The following is a 21,102-nucleotide window of genomic DNA, read 5'->3' as shown; positions in this document are numbered from 1 at the left end:
CAGATCTCAACTAGCAGGTCCCCCATCCCTTAGTCTGGCTCTGTTCCACAGGCAGGGTGAAAAGAATGTGGACAGAAGTCATATGCCCTTACCCTCAACCAATGCGCACTGGCCAAGATGGACAAAGCCCACCCAGTCTATCCTCCTCTGAGGATACTTCAGGGACCAATCACCTTGGCTGAGAGAGACAGCTGCAAAAGAGGGCACATTGTTTGGCCTGGTTGCAAGGAAAGCATGCCAAAGCAGGCCACGGAGGTGCTGTGATTAGCATATGTATTGGTGACATTCTGATTAGAAGGCTCAGAGCCAAAGATCAAGTGACTTTTGCCAGTTGCCACTGTGAATAATCACTGAGAAAAAGCTGATTGCTTAATTACAAGGTGAAATGTAAATAGAGAAATAGAGGAAACAAACAGAGTTGGGAAGTGGGAAGCTAAGGGTAGTTGGCACTCACTCAATGGTCCCTGGCATTTGGTTTCTGGTCCATAGTTGTTACACACTGAACATGTCACATATGCATGGCTGACTTACCCACTGCTGTTTCTTCCTGTACCATATGGGAACCTTGAGGTTTATGAGCCAATCCTACCAGGAGACCACAGGACATTGGTAGGTGTCCTAGGTTTATGCCCCAGAGATGGAAAACTATCTCATAAGACTTGGTCGGTGTTGCCTCACGTTATCAGCCACCTTTGAAATGAGGTGGATATAAACATGTCATGAAATTATTGGTAGAATAATTATTGGAATAGCATGCTATCAATACCTGGAGCATAGTGAGCAATGACTAATACCTGGTACTACTTTTCCGTTCAGCAATTATTTGGAGCTGAAACAACCATTATCGCAAATGAACACACATATATAATTCTTGTGTGAAAAATAATTAGGACTCCAAAGACAATTCTTTCCTTACCACTTGAGTGATCTTTCTCAAACTTCAGTGAGCATAAAAACTACCCATTATGTCTGTAAAAAGAAAAAAAGTTCTGAATTCTCAGTCACATTCATCCACACAGCCCATACAGAAGCATGCGATTCTATCACTCAAAAGTTTTTGCCACAGTCAATGGAAATAATCTGTTTGTGTGCCTGTCTGCAGGTTTCTGGTGGAAAATGGTTATATCTTATTTATCTGTGACCCCAACTTTAGCCCAAACCCTAGAGTATTGGAGGCAACCTAGTAACACTGTTGGAACATTCCAAGTGCCCATTTGCCCTTGAAAATAGCATCTGGGGAAATCTTGGTATAGAACTCCTGCTTAGTTAGCTCTTAATTTCACATCTCAGCCAGTGGGTGAGAGCTAAGCACAATCATATGACTAAGCCCACTATAAATATTTGGTGCCTTCTAATGGCATGATCTAAGTTAAGATACAGGGAGCTGGTTTGTATATTCCTGGAATCAATGTTTAAAGACAAGGCAGTAAGTCATAGGCGATAGGGGAACCATAGGAGTAATTTTCCTTATGCAAGGAGGGAAGAATATCCAGAGAAATATGCACATGTGGGTAACTCTGAGTTTTCTTTTTCCCTTTTACTTCTGGCTTCTGGTTTTCACTGCTTTACACATGGAAACACTGCTGCCCTCTGTCCAGCTCTATTCTCTGTCCTGTCTATAAATAGCAGTAGGATCATCTCAACTGTAAGTAATAAAATACTAGTAAGTTTAGCAGTGCCTAGGGGTGTGCTGAGGTAATGGATGGAAGAGATCAGGAAAAAAGTACTTGACTATGACCTGCAGATGAAAGGAAGAATGAGAATCGCAGCCCTCAGGGAGGAAAATGGAGAGAGCAGAGCCCAGGGATGGCCCTGGCATAAGCATCTCCCATGGTCCAGAGTCCACCAGGTTTCTATATCTATTCCTCACCTGCAAATTACACATCTAGGAGAGAATTCATCACACTTATGCACACACACACACACACACACACACACACACACACACACACACACACATGCTTCAAAGCAGTTGGTTGATATACATATACATTTCTCCACTGTAAAACAAAGGCTAAACCTTCCCAAAACCTCCCTCGAGTTGGTTCCAGGACCAAGAAGAAAGGAAGTACCTTCCAGTGAAGCCCCTAGGACAGATGTTGCCAGAAGCAGCCCTCAATTCTCCCCTGTGTTGCCCAACTCCTCAGACCCCTGCAGCTTTGACAGTTCTGAGGTAGAATAGTGCTTGAGGTACTGCCTTCATGACCTACATCTTTCAGAGTCTTGTTATTGCCTTCTGAAAATGGGAGTGTGCAAGGCAATGAACACTGAAAATAACACAGGTCATAAAACTTAAACAAACAGTTAAGTTTTAGTAAACTATCGATAAATGGCACTGTTTGCTTCTTCCATGGATTCTCCTTAACAAAATGCTTAGAATCTGAAATCTCTCTTTTTACCTTTGTTTGATTGACTTTCTGCTACTCCCTTCTGTGTTTTAAGTGGTGAGAACTGAATGCATATGTTGCTAATGGCTGGATCTCTATTCGTGTATACAGTAGAACCCATGAAAATGTGTAAGCCTTGGTGTATGGGTGAGGAAGCAAGTTCATGGCTACTCAGTGCCCTTTTGTATTTCCCCACCGACAACTGAGCTGTAATTACTCATTATTTACCCTTAAGAGTTACCTACTGGGATTCAGTCAAGAGTAATGGAGCGAGGGGTTGGGGATTTAGCTCAGCGGTAGAGCGCTTGCCTAGGAAGCGCAAGGCCCAGGGTTCGGTCCCCAGCTCCGGAAAAAAAAAAAAAAAAAAAAAAAGAGTAATGGAGCGAATTATATAAATCAGTGTTTAATGCAGTGTTTAGCTTATGTTAGTGGTCAGTGGCCACTGGTTTTCATGATGACATTGAGAACAAAGGAAAAAAGAAGAAGGAGAAATCATCTTGTATCCTAGAACAAATAGTCTGTCCATCTTCATTGCACATTGCAGGATGCTGGGTGAGGTCAACAATGTAGCAACTTCAAATTCAGATGTAGTCAGTTTATCAGTAGGGCAGTCAGGGTAGCTGGGCCAGGATCCATTAATATGAGACTCTCAGAATTCCCTTACTAGGGCCAACATTGGTAATAGTTACCAAAATGAAATCTCCTGATGAAGTGTAAAAGAAGGCATTTTCCTATCTATACTACTTTTAAACTCTTAATGGTAGAGCACTTTCATATCCTGCTTAAAATCTCAACATCTCACCTAGGCTTTCAGAAAACAATTCACATGGTCTCCTCCTTTGTGAGCTAGTCTTAGTCTATCTCTCCATGCTTCACCCTTGTTCTTCTCAATACATAGTTAGCTTCTTCAATGTAGAACTCTTATGATTCAATGAGTTCCTCTTTGCAGTTGTTTCTGGTGTTGTTACCATCCCCAAACAACTTCATAGCCTTTTCATGTATCTCAAACATCAGTTCTTCCAGGAAGTCTTTCTTAAGCCTTGGACACAATAATGTGTTCCTCACAGGAGGTTTCCCCTCTCTATTATAGGACCTGTTTCTTTCCTTGGTTCTGTTTGCATACCTAGTTCTTCAGGAGATAATAAAAAGTATCTTTGTCGTCTTTAAAGTCTCATCATTTACCAAAATACCTGGTACATTATAGATGCTCAATGGGTACTCAAATTAATTAATGAGGTGATGAGATAATGGATGTGAGGTAAAACAGCCTTGCTGGGAACCAGGGGATCAGAGGCAAGATTAAAGATGTACAAAGGTCTAACAATGTCATTTCTTTGTTCATTTTAATCCATGGGAATTGAGGAAATGAAGTAAACAATGGAATGGACTAGAAAGATTTTAATGTATCTCACACAGAGAATAATCTTGTTCTGTTTGTCTCAGTAAGAAAGCAAGTTGGGAAGGGAGATAGGGGCTCTTCCACAGAAGTATTTTAGAACAGAAGTGAGTGATTTTACATTGATACTACGCAAAGTCAATGTCAAAGCAATAAAGTAGCAGAAGAAAATCTCCATTCTGAGATTTTCTTGAGCCATTTGGCATCTGAGGTTTATCCTGTGCTCTGTATTCAACAAAGAAGGTTTTTACTGCAGCAAGAACTCGTTAATGCATAACTGGCCTAAGTGGTGGTGGAATATTCATTGCTTAGTGGGACATATATATGACTCTCTCCAAGGTTCAGGGAACATCTTGGAAGAGAGGGCAGAAAGAATGTGAAGAACAAAGGACAGGAGATTTACAGCATGAGGACATTTTCTGAGCCCAGCATAGCCAATGCAGCCGTGGTTATCTACTCAAGATTAGGCCTGTCAGCATTCCATATAGATGGAAGAGGAGCCCTGAGGTCCCACCCCTTCCTGAAGAACTGCGGGCAGTCAGTGCTCACTCTGGGAAGAGGTAGCATTCTTTAGCAGTGACTTAACTGCTAAGTTGCCCATGCTCCAATAAATAGCCAGCCACTCATGACCACATGATCAACTCTAGCTAAACGCAGTGGTCCACACTCAAAAGAAGATACAGAAATTGAAGGGAGACTTGTTGGAAGGAAAGGGGGTGTCAGTGGGAGAGGAGGGAGTGAGAAGGGGGATGGATGATGAACATGATTAAAAATCACTATATGATATGCAAAACTTCCCAAGAATAAAAAACATAGGGAAATTAAAGAAAACTAAAATACTCCCTGAAGAGATAATTTTGGTCAAATGGTTGTGACTGGAGGCTAACACCAAGATGATTCTATTTGCAGGTGTAAGTGGACCAAGAAAATGAAAACAAGAATGGATTAGTGGGGTTGGAAGCCCTTGAATATCATTGAGGAAATTGCCTCAGAAGCAGAATGGTGTCCTTGTTTCTCTTGTACAGTTTATTGTATGTAAATCAGCCTAAGAGAACAGAGTTATTGAAGAAAGTATAAATGTCGGAAATCTCTACCTCAGACACAACCTAACACAAAGCTGAGCAATTACATAGGCTTAGTCAAATCCAATTTGAATAAATAATATCAGATTTCCTTGAATTCATGCTTTTTAACAAGCATATACCTAGCCTCATGCTATAGCTCGGCATGTATGAGTTCATGTCTCCCACACAATTAGTCAATGAATCTAAGTTATTACTATACTGTTTTATTGAGGAGGAAGTTAAAGCTCAAAGAGGTTAAGAAATTTGCCCGTATTTACCCAGCAAGTAAGATGCAGAGCTGGGATACATACTCATGGCCCAGTGTCCTGTGGTCGCACATTCTGCTCCACTGCCGGGGTGTGGGAAAGCCACTTAGGCAGGAGAATTGGGATACACTAGACTTCATTTACCCTATGCCACCATCGGGTGCTGGGCTTGTAGGAAGCACCAGTGCACTGCTCAGGGGTTGGGAGAACACAGCTTTGGGTGGGGACTTCAGTCCAAGTGAGAAATGACACAGGCTGAGGCCAGAGCTGGGGTTCCCCAACTCCTGGACATCTATCTAGTCCAGGAAGTCGAAGTAGAGTTGAGGACAGAGGGGACCCACAGGCCTGTGGTGAGGAGTCTGGGGCCAGGGATGGATGGGTGTGGTGGGAAGTGGGGGTGTTCCCAAACTCCTGGACACCCAGACACTGCTAGAAGTTTCAGGGAATTCGGAACAGAGGGAGGTTGCAGGCTAAGGACAAGCCTGGAGCCAGAGGACGAGGAATTCCAGCTTGGCTCACTGTCCTTAGGTGATTGTTCTTAGCTTAGCAGCAATTGTCTTGGAGCGCCAAGGGGCCTTCTACAGGACACTTACAAAGGTTTTCTTCATGTTCCCATGGCGGTCCTAGATGAAAGAAACAGTCTTTGGTTCCAAACTGTTTATTGATTGTTTATTGTGGAAAATGGGTGCATACCACCTCCTCAGGGTCGACCAGAGATTAAATACCTTATATAGGAAAGAATGTCCAAGAAGGAAAGCTTATTGGTTAAACTCTCAGGGACTTTAGATACCTCATTAGCATAGAGAACTCTGTTCTGGGCTATAATACCATTAGTCATGTCCCTTTGTGGGGAGTGTAGTCCTGTATTCTGGGCCAGGAATCCTGGTAGATAGCAAGGAGACTACTCTCTGAACGCACTTAACCTTACCAAGTTTCCTGGCATGGTCCACTACCCCACAGTGTCCCTCTTCTTACCCACTGCTTCATGATGAAGAGGGCAAGCTAACCACAGCCTGTCTCTGCTAAGACCAGTAGGATACAGAACTGGATAAAATGTATGGAATAAGCAAAGTTACCTTCAGTACCTCCCCATGGGCCATCTGAGCCTACCCTTTTCCTCCTGGCACATTGTTACCTAATCTTACCATGTAAGCTCCAGCTACAACACCCTTGTGCTCGTCCTCTGTCCCCTACCCAAGCAACTCTAGCTACACTTTATTGCAGGTGTGCTGGTGTGGTGTTGGTATTCCCTGCAGCACCCCTTTGAACTCTGATCACCACCCAACAAAGGTTAATACAGCATCTACCTGACTGTTACAGGAATTAAATGTAGTAGCTTTTTGTAAGGCTTACAACAGTGGCCACTATTCAGGATATATAAGAGGGATCATGAAACTCTGTTGTATTCCTCCATTGGTAGTTGATCAAGGTGGGAGATGAACCTTGACCTTTCTGCCCCCAAAGACCTTATTTTGGAAGGTGACAATCTGTTCCTCTGATGAACCAATTTGACATTTTACCCATGGTTTCTTACTTCCATGGCTGACATTGGACTATGGTATTTTCTTTTCTGGTTTATTTACTTTAGGAGAAAAGGGGAAAGTATGTGAAATAGGAGAGAGACTTTTTCTTCTCATCTAGGCATAATGTTCAGACCCCCAGAATGCCAAACCCTATGAATACTACAGACTATGCTAGTCTGGCTGATAGCTTATGACCTAACAGTAGCTATTTCTAATAGTTGTTCTCTATTCTCTACAGCTTTGGGCCTAATTTCTTAAAAGACAGACAGAGAGAAAGGTGCAAATTATTAGTAATGACCCAAGGCACACAGTGGATTCTTGATATTTGATACTTTGATATGCTATTAAATTAAAGAGAGGAAGGTACCAGGTTAGACTGGCATGGATCCCAGAGCAGTCCACATCCTATTTAAAATTCCAGTAGAAAATATCCTACCTTTGTCCATGGACCCAGCACACATCTTGGACCTACTGATTAAGTACTCAACAGAAATGGCTGTGTAAACATTGGAGTGGAACCAGAATTTTAAGAAGCCATTAGAATAAACAGAGTCCATGGCATCATTGCTGACTTACAGTGACTTTGGGAGAACTGAAGTGACCCACCAATGAAATAGGAGTCAGCTCACAAAAACAACAGGAACAAATGAGGCCTGACTGTAGAAGACTGGGGAGAAGTATCCATCTGGAGAAAATACCCCTGCCTTTTCTATGGACCCCCAACTCTTTATCACACCTCAGATGCCTCTCTGAGAGAGGCTGGTGCCTACTTCATCTCACCATTGCTATATGACAAAAGTCCTCCAGGGTGAGGAGCTGATGGATCAAACCTTCTCTGTTGCTTTGAGACCTAGGAAGATGCTGCAAGGGAGCCCACACAGGTTCCATTTGGAAAACTCAGAGTTCTTCCTCAACCAGAGCCTCCTGAGGAACTTCACCGGCTAAGTCCCTCCAACAGCTACCAGGCCAGGTCACTCAGCAGAACAGCCAGTTTTCAGAGTTCATATGTTTTCTTTCACAGAGAAGACAGCCAAATCACGGAGTTAAGACTCTTAGTCCATCTCTCTCTAGCCCCTCATATGTGCATCACATTCATAACCTCCATGTTTCAAGTTCTCACTACTCACAAGGTCTTGGCTGCCTGTCCTACCCCTGTTCTTCTCAGATTGCCTCACTTCAGAATTTCAACCGCTTTCCCCACCCTTGTCCTCTCTCAGTCTCCCATGCTGGACTGAGATGAGACACTTCCCAGGGCTGTGTTTGACCTTCCTCCTCTTGAAGCTCGTCAATCTCATCTACCTCCCTAATAAACTCTCACAATTGAGAAACACAAATCCATTCATGGTTTTTCTTCTACTTAAAACTCTTTAGTGGCACTTAAAACCCTGCTGAATGGAGTCGATGTTTCTTCTTGAGCGTGTGAAACTCTCCAAGATCAGCCTGCAGCCCTGCTTTCAGCTGCACCCCCTTTCAGTATACACTCAGCTCTGTGGAACCCCTTCCACGTTCCCCGAATACTAGCAATACAACAGCTCCTTCTGCTCTCTCTGCTTTTATTCAGGTTGACCAAGTTGCCCAATCTCTCTCGCTGTCTCTGTATCTGTCTCTGTCTCTCTGTCTCTCTGTCTCTGTCTTTGTCTCTGTCTCTCTCTCTTTCTCTTTCTCTTCCTCCCTCCCTCTCTCCCTTCCCTTTTCCCTTCATCCCTCCCCTGCTCCCCCAGCCCTCTTTCCCTCTCCCTTCTCTCCCCCCACCCCCTGTCACACATCTGAGTACTTCACAAACCCTGAGGGCTTCCATTTCATGGGCATCTTTCCTGTCTATTCATATGAAATTATAACTTTATTCTGTCTCTAAGCTGTCTTAACTCCACTCCCACCAGCCCATTCACACTACCCTCTCCCCAGTCATCATTCTAAAGCACGAATCTCACTTTGTTCTTTCTCTCCCTCCGTCTTCCAGTCTCTTCTCTTTGCCCCTACTAAGTGTAGCTCCTCCATGTGGCATTTTCCTCTCTCCCATTTCTCATTAGAAAATACTGCAGTCAACATGCTTCCAACAATTCTGCATGTTATTTCTGCTGGCAGAACCACCTTCTCTGCTAGCAAAACTCATTTCATCCTTCAAAATTAAACCGAAGTTCACTGCCCCTATGAAATCTGCTTAGACGCTCCAACCCAAGCCCTTACCATATTATATGGTAATGATTTCCTTGCAGCCCTAGGTCTTCTATTTCCATGTGAGCTGCTTGAGGGCAGAACTTATTTCTCACTCAGCTGTCTGTGACCAAAGTGCTGGAGCTCTGCTTTATAGCATGAACAACGCACACAGGAAGGTTGGCCCTGTGTTGCCTCATCACATCACCTTGATGGCAAAGGCCATGATGTTAGAGGTTACTCCTCTTCCCCTGATTATCTAAAGAACTGCCTTTGAAGAGACAGAGAAAATCCCTGCATATCCCTCATCCCCTCTCCATTGATGATCCTGCCTTAGGTCTATGAGAAGCATCAAGGGCTCTGAAGGTAAAAACAAATGAAAAAGATGACAGAGACACTTTTGGGCCATTAGGAGAAGATAGAGTTCCGTTCTCATCACAGTGTAGCAAGCAAAGGAAGACAGTGGGTCAGCCTGACGTATGACCTTCCAGTTGATGGGTTAAGGGAGAGAAGAGAGGCAAGGGGAGCTCCTCTTGGACACCCAGTCACGGATTTGCCTGCAGCTTGTAGGCTCTTGTACCGTGTCCAATTTGCTTGTGTCTTTGCTTTGCAAACCTTCCACGAGTTTCCTGCATTTCATCTGCTCAGAAATGGTCATTTTTTTTAAAACTGGAGATTCTGGAAAACCACAGACCCCACTGGCTCAAGCCCTGTCATATGGACATATCTTCCACAAATGGCTAAATCATTGTTGAAAAAAAAAAAAAAAAACAAAGGCAGTGTCTAATTTTTAAAATTAATTCACCCGACTTTTTGACTGTTTTTCAATCTAAGGCAAGCATGTCAGTTTGTGTCACAGGAATGCTCCAAAAGAAGCCAAGATTCTAGGACCCACAAGGAGCCTCACTGACTTTCAGGGAAAATCACCTCCTGGAGGACAGAGGCTCTTGGGCCATTGACAAGAACACTAGTGCTTCAGGAGACACAGGCAGGGAGCCCATCAGCTCAGCCTGTAGTCAATGAAGCCAGGTGCGCTGTGCCTCGGGCTCTTCTCTGCTACCAAGCTGACCTCAGTAGAGTGCCAGCTTTGAGCACAGGATAGGCTCATAAGGTCACGTTCCCAGGTTGATACAGACATTTTGAACTTTGAGAAAACTAGTCCAATTAATGGCCACACAGAAAGCAGACAAAGCTTAGTTCCACTAAGGCAGTGGGGCCTGGATGATCAGAAATAAAATGATAAGAAAGAGATCAGAAGGAGTGGTGTTTACCCTAGACATGGGAAAGAGCTGCTAAGCAAGGAGAGCACCAAGGGTATTTGCCCTGAAGTTTTCTGAAAAGAGTGTGTTCACGAAGTAGAAGCGGTCCTGCTGAGTTTCTAGGGGAGGTAGATAAACTATGGGTGCTGAAGGCACCCTTCTCTACCATTCTCTGCCTGGCTCTGTATAAACAGAGGAGGAAGAAGTCAGAGCCTGGGTACCAATCCAGAGTGAGGGGTGAGAATGGATACCACACAACCAAAGAAGCTCACAGCAACGCCTCAAGGCAGACGGCCGAGGGCATTGCAGAACAGAAATATTAGCTGTTGATTTTAAAGCGGCAAGACTGTTGCAATGTAAATAACCACCTTCACATCCATCCCTGTCCCACACTGATATCAAAGTCAGCTTTAGACTCCAAGATCATAAATCAACAAAAATAGACAAGTTTCCTTCTGGGTCAATATAGGGCAGAAGAGAAGCATCTGGTACCAAGGGACTGTGTGACAATTCATAAGATGTGCTCATTCTGTAGAAGTGGGGTTTCCGAACCTAGGCAATGATGAGAACCTTTGCGTCCCCGGATCTGAGGAGGATCTTGATGTAAGCATTGCGATTCCATGGGGTGCTCACTGGCAGCGGGATGAAATCTAATCCAAATGTTATACTCTGGGATACTGTTCAAACATCAGGACAGAAAATCAGAAGTTAGACAAGATCCTAGATAAAGGGGGACTTATGTAAGGGGAAAAGGGAGGGAGGGATGGGAAAAGACTCCTTATAAGACAGGAAGGTCAGAAAGGGGTCTAGGATCAGAGATTCACAACTGCCACTTCACAGAGGGGTCCAGCTTCTACAGCTTACCTAATGAACGTGCCACATAAAGGGGGAGAAGGTGAACCAGATTACATCTTCCTGGGCCTCTCTAGTGGAGGGTTTCCCATATAATTAGCTCTTCAAAATTGGGACCTGGGCAATGGATGGAAAAGGGCGTAGTCATGGAAAGTATAGGGTACTGGTTGGGGAAAAAGAGATCCTAGCCAGGAGTCAGAAGGAGTAAGCAGTGAATATAGATTTGGAGCAGAGGGAGGTGCTAACTGGCTTCTGTGGTCCTTTGGCAAGAATCATAAATCCCAAATGACCAAGATGACTATGCTGATGGTGGAAGAGATAAATCAGTGAGATTCCATAAAACATACTTATGGGGCCTCAAGAAGAAACCAAAGAATACAGGCTGGGTTGATGGAGGAAATGTGAGAGATAGAAATAATGAAGGTGAATACAGTTTTAAGGAGATAGGCTCATCTTCTGGGTGCTGGATCTGAGGTAACAGCCAAACGAAGTGTCTAATTAGACCATTAAAATTATGGGATGGGATTTACAGCCAGGGCTTTGGATTGAGTTTATGAGTCATGTACCTAAAGTAAATTCAAGCATGTGATGGAAAATTGAAGAAGCCTGTATTTACACAAATGGAAAGACCCGATTAGTCAGAGAAGAATGAGGTGTGGCTAGAGAAGAGGGCAGAGAGCAGAGGTCATAGGCTGGCTGTTAACCCTCTCTCAAAATACCTTGTGGATCCTCTGAGAGAACAGACTGGTCCATGGTCCCTGAAAGCCTTCTTTGAAGGTGTCTGCAGAAAAGCACTCAAACTGCTACAAGTCAGGGTTTAAAACCTGAAGGGAGGACCCCCCACCACCTCATCAAATTCAGCAATAAAGATCAAAATTCAGGACTATACAGTTGCGACAGGGTAGGAGTCTCTCTCCTAAAGGCATGAGCAGCCAGTGTAGGAAAGGCTTTCAGAAAATCAAGAAGTGAGGGATCCAGGTCCCTGCAGAGATGGGAAGGGTTATGGATGGGGACAGATTAGCCCCTGGGAGGGAAAATGTCTATCAGCTAACCACTGCTGCACGACAAATCACCCATAGTTCATTAGCTTAAAGCACTACTGTGTTAATCAAGCTCTCTGGAGAGGTAAAACCAACCTATAAAGGGGGTGGAAAGGAGCGAGAGAGAGGAGGGGAAATTCAGGAATTTGTTCATGACATTGTACAAAAGGAAGCTCCGAAATTATCAGAGACTCGTAGCTGGAACTCCTGGAGATGGTGAGGGGATCTTTTTCCTTAAAGTATTTGACTGACTGGGTGAGGCTTACCCACATTATGAGGGGTAATTTGCTCCAGTCTATCACTTTAAATGTTAATCATATCTGAACAATATCTTCACAGAGACATTCAGAGTCAGTTAATTAATGAAAGAAGCCATGGCAACTTCCTTTCATTTTGATTCTGAGTTTCTATGCAGATTAGGAAGTTCTTTCAAGATAAGACTTGACCGAGGTCATGTACATTTGTTCGGGCATCTGTGGCCAGCTGCTGAGTCGGGACCTTGGGGTGGCCTCTAGTGGTCTCTGCTACTGCACCTCAGCCTCCCTCTGTATTGGCTACCATCTTCCAGCAAGCTAACCTGTGCTTGTCATAGCCAAGGGGATCCTCTTATCACTAGGTGACTTTTTGCTCTACCTGGATGAATTTAATGAGCAGATGAAAAGCATCCCTTCTAGAACAGTAGGAGAGGCAGTCCTGTCCTTGAGTGCCAGAGCCTGGAGACTGTATTAGGGTCGCCAAAGCTTACAGCTACCAACTCTATGAGCTTCAACATGAGAAGGCGCTGTCTGCGGCTTCTTGCTTCTAGAGTGACCTATGGCTGTTAAAGCCCTAATTAATACATCTAACCTAGAGCTGGAGGTCTAAGTCCTGAAGCAGGATACTGTTGATATTACAGATGCCAAATGAGGCACCCAGTTTGAAACTCTAGGCTTTGACATGGAAGTTTTGATTTCTGGAACCTTTATTGTGTGAGCTTAGCTATTCTCCAGAACGCTTCCTGTGATGGGGGGTGGGGAGTGGGTGGCTCATCTCAGGCTGTTCATAGCCTTCTTTCTCCATACTTGACACTCTGCCACATTTGCTTCTTCCCCTGCCACTGTCTGAGACTCTTCAGCCACTGTCTTCACTATTAAATTCTTCATGTTGCATCTCCCCGAGTATGCTACTGTTGTTGCCCATTACGGCTGCTACTCTCTACCACTGTTTCCGAGGTCTTCCCTTCATGCTACTATCTCAGCCCACTGCACTAATAATAAAAACCAGGACCAGGCAAGAAAGGATCATCTGTGGAAAGCTCCTCCCTACCACTGAGCCCAATATTATAACATCAGGAAGCAGCACAGGGTATCTCCTAGCTAACTTATCAAATGAGGCAGTAGTCTCCTCATACAGCCAAAACAAGGTGTGCAATGGTGTTTGCACGTGTCCCAGCAGTCTTTGGTGCACATCAAGGACCATGCTTACTTACGTCAATCACAATTCTGTGGATCCATCAGCTAAAGTGTCCCCCATCCCATGTGTGTAAAAAATAGATATCAGAGTACACAGAAACCTTGTTCTTACAAAGGCCCATGGAAGTTGTTTTAAGCCACCATAACTAGGATATTGTCTTCTGGTACTGGGGTTATACTAGAAAGCAAGCAGCATAGTTGTCCTGAGGACATCCACGGAGTGTCCAAAGCAGCCAGGCTGCCATAAGGGCACCCCCACCAGATATTAAGAATTTTGCTCAAGGTGGCCAAGCACAAGAGAATAATCTAACAATTGTCATGGAGTCAGATCATGATGCCTCTAACAGCTTAGCATCTGGGCAAGAATAAATGAATGTTAAAGGGGAGCTTCCAAAAAAGAAGCTTATCACTGGCTGTACTTGGCACTGCTCTAGTAAGGTTTAATTCCTATTCTACTGTCCCAGGGAAGAGGCATTCTCACCTGTCTAATTTTGAGAGGAGCAGAAGCCATTTAGAGATGCCAAGGCTGAGACTCAAGCCAGACACACTGTCATTTCTATTTCATGTTCCCAATTTAAGCATGTCACAATGACAAAGATGTTCAAGATTTAAGAGATGAGGGGAGTCTACCTCTTAATTGGAGGGTATGTTTCAAGGGCCACAGACACACAGGAAGTAAATAGCCTCAGGTAATTTGCAGTCACTATTCCAGACTCCTTGTGTCTGAGTATGGAGGAGAGATCTATAGAGATAAAGGTAAAGGTCAGAGCAAAGCCTTGACTTGCTGAAGAAAATAGGAATTCAAATGGCAGGAATCATAGACCTGGATCTTTAGAAAAAGGAGGGAAAAAATAATACTATCACTGAGAGTTTCAATCAGGAGTATTGGCACACAGAGAAAGGAACAGCCAAATCATGTCATGAGGACTCAGTTGAAGCAAGGGGTAGGGACATACAATGGTCAGGGTGACTTCATGCCTGGTGGGGAAAGCATGAACATTTAGTCGGCAGAAAGTAATGGGGCAAGATGAAAGGGCAACAATCAGAAGCAGTTAGAGCCATTGGGAGCACTTGCTTCTCAGAAATGGAGTGGCAGCCTGAGAACACATGCTCATTTCCCCTGGGGAGAAATATCAGTTTCCTCTGGGGAGAAGCTCTGACCACTGATGTTCCAGAGGTGCTTCAAATGTTGACAGAACTCTGTATGGGGACTTCCAAAAGTATAAAAAGGGACTATACCTCTGAAGGGCAACAAAATCAATGAATGGAAAATGTTGATTTTTCCCCATTGATTTTTCCCTTGCATATTGAGGACAGAGCTACCCATGGTCATAAAACTAATCAGGAAATGCTTTAACGCTCTTAAAGGCTGATTTTTAGGGCCTTTGATATAGCTTAAAGGTATAGCTCTTGCCTGGCATGTGAAAAATCTTTTGAATTCCATCTCTAGTCTCACCCCTCACCCTAAAAAATAAATGACTGACTCCTGTGTAAACAACCCCTAAATTATTTCTAGTGAATCTCATTCCTCACTCAGTGAATTTTCAGGTAGTTGAACAACTATGATGGAGCAGCCAAATCAAAGACCTTTGTTTTTACTTGCTTGCCTGTTTGGTTTGTTTGTTTGTTTATTGGTTTGGTTTGGTTTTGATTTTGGCCGTGCTACTGTAGATCAAATTCAGAGCTTTGTACAGTAAATTAAATCCAGAGCTTTGAACATACTAGGCAAGTGGCCTACCATTGAGCCACTTAATCATCCAAGTCCAAAAGCGTTTCATATCTTGACATCTCCCTGCTCTCTCCTAGGCACCATCACTTGTCCATGCCTTCCACTGTGAAATCTCCCTACACCATTCTGGCTTTCTTTCAGAGATGCAGATCCATTCTCTAGCAGTTCCTTTCCCAGCTTCTTGAACACTCTTCTCCCCTCCCCATCACTCACTGAACAAGCTTCCAGCCTCTGCAACTGCCAATCCCTTCATGCCCCTGTGCCACAGGCAGAAGTCTCATCTCAGTTTAGTAACATTGGCTCACTCCTGGAAAGATCCTCTCCACAGAGAGACAGGGATTAAAATCTCTTAAGTGTTACTTGGAAGCCTCATCCCAGTCGATTGTGATATGTCTCCCTCCCCTGAGCTCTTTGTGGAATTTCTGTTCTTACATACTCCTTATTCTGGAAGCTCAGATGCCAACTACTAGGTTTGCTCCTCTCTGCTGGATGCCTCATTGGTTCTAGGTGAGATGACTTAACAGGGTGATCATTTTCAAAGGGATCTGGGGTTTTCTTTGGTCCCTGTTTTGAGCCTGATCTATCTGACTTTAGAATGGATCTGGTGTACTAAATTATTTGTATAGCCTTCCTCTTGGAAGTATTAGAGAGGAAGGAGTTTGGTAGCTTCTCACATTTAGAAAGTTTGCCTCTGCTTAAGACTGTTGCTATTCCATGAAGGTGTTCCCAACTCAATTTTTAAGGTTGATCTCTTCCTTTCAACTCCTACTGCCCAGGGGACCTTTCCACTACATTAGTTACTCCATGATAAAATACTATAACCAAGGTTGTTTAAGGGTAAAAGGGTTCATTTTGGCTTATAGTTTGAGAGGGATAAAAGTCCAACATGGTGGTGACATATGAGCAAGGAACAGGCATGGTGGCAGGAGCAAGAAATCGAGAGGTTACACCTTCAAACACAAGCGTGAAGCAGAGACAGCCAACTGGAAAAGTCAGTAGGATTTTAATATCAAGACCTATCCCCAGTGACATGCTTCCTCCCACAAAGCAACACTACCTAAACCTCTCAGAAAAAAAAAATGCCACCAATTGGGGCCCAAGTGTTTAAATGTCCAAGACTATAGGCGACATCTCTCATTCAAAGTAGCAACCCATTCTAGATCCAGCATTAAATTAAATTAAAACTCAAAATACCAAGTTGGAGATTTCGCTGCTTACCTTCCACCATCAGTGGCACATAAGATGCTCCTGTTCCTTAATCTTCTGAACTAAAAGCTCATGAAGCACGGGCTCAACAACTATTTTGTGGTAACTAGAGAACAGAATGTAGCATTTTTAAGCTCTCTGGACTTACCAACATCTAAGCATTGGTGCCAGAGAAGGAATCACAGTTTTGTCAGGCTTCAAAAGTTTGGTGATCCCAACACTGGATGAATAGGAGAGAGGAGGTGGCACAAAGCTGGTGCTGACTGTCTTTGATTTGGTCAGTTCCCTCTAGAGCTGGAAACTTACAACTCAGATTCAAGGTACAGCATAAAGTATGCAAGAATGTAGGCCCACTAACCTAAAAAACTATCTATTATATTAGTAAAAAATCTATCAGAAAAATAATCAAGAGAAATTCTATTTATTGTATTATAAAGTACATAATAATGAATTTTACCACAGAAGAGAAAAAGCTATAGTCTAAAATTTTATATAACATAACACTGATGAAAGAAATTTCAGACAGCAAAATAAGTAGAGAGATAACCTCGGTCTACAGATTGTAATAAACTATTCATAGTATTAAAAATAGTGTATAGATTCAATGTAACTGCAATCAACCTTTCAATGGCATTTTCAGAGAAATATGAAAGTTAATCATAAAATCTGCATGAAACAATGGAAGACCCAAACACTCCCCAAATAAAACCTTGAGGAAGATAAACACAATTACTACAATTCTTTATTTCAAATTATATTACTTGAAAACTAGCATAAAAACAGGCAAACAGGGGCAGAATAGAGAGAGAAGAAATAGACCCATATGTATGTGGTCAGCTCATTTTCAACAATATCATTTATAATACACAGTGAAGAAAGGACATTTATTCTTTCTAACAACTGTATATCTATTTGCCGAAGAATGAAACTAGACCTTTATCCTACATCACGCCCAAAAATCAACTCAAAATGACCTAAACTGTAAAACCATTAGAAGAAAACACAAAGAGAAAACTTCTAGGTTTTGCTCTTAACAATGACATTTTATGTATGACATCAAAATCACCATAGACAATGAAAACCAAAACAAACTACTAGAATTCGCCAAACTAATGGTTCCTCAACACAAAGGAGGCAGCAACAGGGTGAGAATCAATGAGCTAGGAGAAAACATTTGTGAACTAAGACATCAGGTAAGGAGTTAAATTCAAAACATAGCAACCCATATGATTAAATAAAAAATAAATCAATAAACAACTCAATTAAATATGAGCAAGGGGCCTCAGTGAACACTCTGCTATATAAAAATAACTGCTGGATATATAAAAATGTGCTCAGTATCACTAATCAGGAAGATGCAGACCCCAACCATTATGAGATACCATGTGGACTACAATAACTATTGTAAATAAAATACTAACAGTAAGGGTTACTGTAGCTCAGATGGTAGAGTACTTGCCTAGCATGCACAAAGACAGGAGTTCAATCCCATGTAAAATCAGGCATGGTGGCATATACCCATAATTCCAGCTCTCAGGAGGTGACAGCAAGATCAGGGGTTCAGAGGGTCATCTATTCTCAACTATGTAGTGAATTGAAAGCCAGAATAAGCTACTAGAGAGAATCTCAATAATAAGTAATAATAATAATAGTAGTAGTAATAATAGTAATAATAATAATAATAACAAAAACTGAGTATTGGTGAGGAGAAGGGGGTTTATGAATAAGAAAAGTGTTACCGGTCTATAAAGTTACCTCAACAAAGAAACCTGAAGATACAGCTCAGATTTCTTAGTCCACCTATTTCTTCAGAAAATAGATCTTTTATGTTGCAGGCATATAATGGGAACATAGCAATAAATGAAGCAGAATCCAGACTCTCACAGGACTTACTTCCCAGTGAGAGAACTGTCCAGTGCCCACAGAAAACAGCAGCAACAGCCTCAGATGTATCAGGTGATGCTAAGTGCTCTCACTCTTTCTCTCTCTCTTACACACACACACACACACACACACACACACACACACACACACACACACACACACACAGGCCTCACAAAGGTATCCTGCATCTACCCACTCAAGTTGGAAGTGAGGCAGGCTTGCTACTGTTCCAGGAGGAATCCTTGAAGGCGGTGTGACTGATTTCCAGCAAAGTCAACTGAAAGAACATGGGGCTTCCTTTGAGCTCTCTCTTCTCATTTTCCTGCTCCCTGGTAAGGAAAAAAAGTTTAAAAATTGAACGCTTACCTTTGTCTAAACCAAATCAAACAGAGGGTCCCTCTGTGCATCTTTTTTTTAGATAGACCAAGAACATGTGAGTAACAGAGGCTTGGCCATGAGAGACAGAAATGAGTCACAGACAGAATGGACCTGCCGTGTTTGGTTTAAGCATCTCTGCTGGCATAGCCTGGCTTGGCACCTCTAAACTCCAGGCAATACTCTTCTAGGCAAAGCTAAGCAAGGAAGGAAAGCTTAGTTAACTGTCTCATGAGAAGCCCTTCAACAGAAAAGATGCAAACGCTGGATCTGACAGGTTTAAGATTCCCTCCAGCGGAATGTTCTATCAGCATTTCAGAGCTGATACCCTTCCTCAACACTAAACAGCCATTTTCCCACCCACTTTCATCCCAACTGTTGGGGTCCATGGTAGTAACAGTCAAGAGAAAATTAGATGTGGTTTTCAGTTTAACTCCATGTTTTCCCTTTCTTTCATTTTTTTTGTTCCTTCCACCCTCTTTTTTCCGTTTATTCTGACTCATAAAAATTAAACCAGTCTCCTCTATCCTTCCATCAGACTATGTATATTCAAATCTGAGTGTAAAATATGGGTAATTAAAAGGAAGATAGATGTAAGAAAATTGAAATAGAGGAGCTGGAAGAACGGGAAGTCACAATAGTAGAAGGAAAATCCCCAAAGAGAGCAGTAATTGTCAGTGTGCTTCCAGACCCACAGCTATGAATACACACACATCTTGGATTCCCTTCCTAGAGCTGCCATAACAAAATATCATAGGTTGTTGGCTTAAACAGCAGAAGTTTTCTTCCCTCTCAGTCCTGAGGCTAGAAGACCAAAGTGTAGGCAGGGTTCATCTGAGGTCTCCCCACTTGCTTATAAACAGCTGTCTTCTTGTCATGTCCACACATGTTCTGTGTGTGCCTCCAGCCAAATGTCCCTTTCTTATATGATGACAATCACATCGTCTCAGAGGCCACTCTAATGAACTCACTGTAAGTTGATGATCCCTTTAAGGACCCTACCATTAAATGCTGTCACGCTTTCTAGTGCTAAGGTTTATAATGCCAGCCAATGACCTAAAAGCTGAGAACCAGGGGATTTTTCCTTCTTCCTTCCTCAGCTCTCAGCTATTTGCTCCAGCACGAAGGATAATAGGCATGCTCGCAGAACCAGCAGCAACAGAGAGGCCATCACTACATCAACACCTAGAATGCTTGCCAGATGTAACATCTACACAGAGTAGGCCCTGAATGACAGGTTCCAGGTGGTACCCTACCTCAGTTGGAGTCCAGCAAGGAATTTGTCTGTGACCCCTGAAACTAGAGACTAGAGTCTCTTTCTAATTTAAGACACTAAGAGATGGATTTCTTCAGTGGTGGGTCATGGGGGAAAAGAAAGTTTCCTCTTTGCCAAGGGAGTAGTCATCAGAGCATGAATAACTCCTCTTATCTAAGCACACACATTTTCCTAGGCTCCCTAGGGCTGAACATTCTGTCCTTCTTTTCTTTATTTTTAAAAAAAAATCACAGAGCCTTATCATTTCCTTTGCCATCCCAATTCCTGTATCTTGTTCATGACTTCTGGGCATTAGAAAAAGAGAGACAGAACAGAAAAAGAAAGCAATAAAGAAGAGAAGAGAAGGGGGAAAGGTGGGTGGGAAGGAAAGAGAGGACAGAAAAAAGAAAGAGAGGAAGGAAAGGACAAATGCAGGGAGGAGAATACTGCTCAAAGAAAACAGGAACCCTGAATCCTCAGAGTCAAGGAAAAATTATTGGTTCCATCAGACATCACTTTCCCCTTAATTTGGACTTTTCTAGAATTCTCAAATTAATTTCTAAGACCCCGCCCTCCACTCCCCCCTGCTTCAAACCTGAACTCTTACCCACATCTCACTGTAGTAATAGTATGATGGTTTGTATATGTTTGGCCCAGGGGATGACACTATTAGAAGGTGTGGCCTTATTTGAGTAAGTGTGGCCCTGTTTGAGTAGATGTGGCCTTGCTGGAGTTGGTGTGTCACTCTGGGTGTGGGATTTAAGACCCTCATCCTAGCTGCCTGGAAACCAGTTCTGCTAGCAGTTTTCAGATGAAAATGTGGAACTCTCAGCTCCTCCTGTGTCATGCCTGCTTGGATGCTGCCATGCTCCCTCATTGAGCTCCAACTGTCAAACTATCAAACACTTGCTTACCAATGAAGAACCCTCTTCTAGTCTCCCACAACTGGATGTTGTCGTAGTGTTAAGAGCCAAAGACCTTTCCACCTTCATTTCTTCTAGACTGGATCAGCCTTTTAAGAGAAGTCAGGCTTACTTGGCAACCCCATGTCTAAATAGCACAACTCATACAACATTCTCCTTGGACAATCAGAAGGTCAGTCTGGTTTAAGTACGTGTGTGTGCGTGTGTGTGTGTGTGTGTGTGTGTGTGTGTGTGTGTGTGTGCGCGCGCATGTGTGTTGCTCTGCTGATGAGATGGATTCTGAGTGCACTATGCAGACTTGCTATGGGGGTGGAAGATCTATAATAATTATGCAGACA

Source organism: Rattus rattus, chromosome 10, assembly GCF_011064425.1.
Source record: "Rattus rattus isolate New Zealand chromosome 10, Rrattus_CSIRO_v1, whole genome shotgun sequence".
In the NCBI taxonomy this organism is placed as follows: domain Eukaryota; kingdom Metazoa; phylum Chordata; class Mammalia; order Rodentia; family Muridae; genus Rattus; species Rattus rattus.
This window is presented reverse-complemented; position numbering follows the sequence as displayed.